The sequence below is a fragment of the Alosa pseudoharengus genome, unplaced genomic scaffold (genome assembly GCF_046254945.1).
Source record: "Alosa pseudoharengus isolate Yale_2024_CS ecotype anadromous, Long Island Sound unplaced genomic scaffold, YU_APseudo_1.1 YU_APseudo_1.1_scf_25, whole genome shotgun sequence".
Lineage (NCBI taxonomy): Eukaryota > Metazoa > Chordata > Actinopteri > Clupeiformes > Clupeidae > Alosa > Alosa pseudoharengus.
Window position 1 is genome coordinate 1,592,501 of NW_027468696.1, and position 2,199 is coordinate 1,594,699.

Sequence of the window (2,199 nt, forward strand, 5' to 3'; positions counted from 1 at the left end):
TATATGCACACACAAACACCTTCCCACACACACATGAGCATTCATGCACTTGTCTTTTTTAGTCTTTGACAAACTAATCCCAGTAGCTCCACCCTCTCCTCTTTGTGATTTGTGGAGATTTGGATGGACTTCTGTCCATCAGCTTATTATCTTCTACAACTTGTATCTTTGACTTTTATGGTTGTTTGTTAAGCACAGTAGCAGACTATGAACTAAGTTAAAGAAGGGCTATAATGCAAAATGGAAACATTGCTGACACATTTTTGATAAGTCAAAATGGTCAGGGTAAGTTGCTTGCTTTCATTCGGGTCTAGACATCAGTGCTGGTTATTCAACTCGCCTTGATGAATGTGAGGTGATGAGAATAGCAGCAAGTTCACACCCCTCCCCACATCCTCCTCTGACACAGAGAGCACAGAGGACACTTACACTAAAACATCAAGACTCATGTGAGAGTGTGTTACCAGTTAGCAAAGTTTGATCAAGATAGACAGCGTTATCTCTGGGCATTTTCGACACAAAGAGGAATTTAAAACATCAGGACACAGAGGAGATTCGATTCATGGTTAATACAGTGAAGATGACTGCTCTTTTTGAATTGAAGACCTTCACATTCATAATCTTCCACATCGCTGGTAAGAGGATTTATATATATATAACGGGCAGGGTGATCTAAAATCCAAACAGCTGGTAAAAATCTACTCTGTAATAAGCAGACTTGCTCGGTGGCACAGACAATGTTTTCCAAGTGGTGGGGTGTGAGGGAAATATGGAAATATCCAAGAATGCCAATTGAGATGAAAACTTTGAGATAATGTGCATACAATATATAGCGGCACAACATACTGTAGGCTACTATACAGACCATGTAAACACATGTTGAAATAAGTCTGGAGAAAGCTCTACTCTAGCTCATGGCATGTCTGCAATCCGTGCTCTCACCAAAATCATAGAAATGAACATTGTGTCACACGTGCTGGCTCAGACATATGAGACATAAGGAAGGTCCACACAAAAAGTAACGATAAATAATATTTATTAAATAATTATAGAAAAGTCAGTATATTGAAGCTGAAAAGTAAAGTGTAGTGCATAATGGTGTCTAGGGGTAGTACAAGTGTTTGACAACATAACAAAGCATAACATAATTTAATGACGGCCGAGAGGAGAGGAAGTCCATCCACATTCTGAGACAAGGCCATTTTATCCTCTAGCTCAGTGTTTCTCAAAGTGTGGTCCGGGGAGCAAACGTGGTAAAATATAATATAGATGAGTTGTTTGCAATATTGAACCAAGTTGTATGTAAATCCAAACAGTTTTGCAACTCTGCAGTTTTGCAGAAAAAGTTTGAGAAACACTGCTCTAGCTCATCAGGCCCAAACACAGCATACTGTACCTGTGCACTAGAGTTTAGATTCTCTGCCCGAGCCCAAACTTGATCTGACCCGACCCGCGGGCCGGGCCGATATTTCCAGCCACTATCCTCGGGCCGGGCCGGGCCGGTCCGAGTCCTTGATCAAGCATTTTTTTTTTTTTAATCATTAGCCTACTTGGGTCGGGAGCTAAAGCTATGCCATAGTCAGAAATGTTATATATTTAACAAAGTAGGCCTAAGTAAGTACTGTAAGTGTGCTCAAAGTTATACAAGTTAGGCTCAGAGTTACAAAATGTCATTTGTAATGTCATCTGCGCAACACGTGTCATGCGCAGCTTCTCCACTCGCACGCATCACACCGGGCCTGCTGTGCTGTATTGTGTATCTTAAGTGCAACATGAATCTTGAAGATGTAAAGAAAAAAATGAAAACAGGAGAAATAACTTCAAGCAAGTTTGGAGAAAAGTCGGAGGTATGGTACCCTGGAAATCCAGAGTTCTCGCGAGAGCACAATGAAATTGTGAAAATGAAACACGTTACTTTTTCCCCTTGCATTCCGGGGAACCAGCTAAATAGATTACCAGGGTCTGGATTTTCCAGGCTAGAGGTATGCATTTGTCAGGTATGCTTTGTTGCGTGCATTAAATGCGCACGATGTTCACCTATGACAGCAAAAAGACTTTAAGATGAACATGAAGCAGGCTTGCCATGGGAGAAATAATGATAGCCAGCCTTCAATGTGCTCTTTTGTCACTTCTCCAAGCATACACCTGAGAGCGAGGCAAGCCCTCACAGAGAGTTTTGCTGCAGGGACATAATTTTAC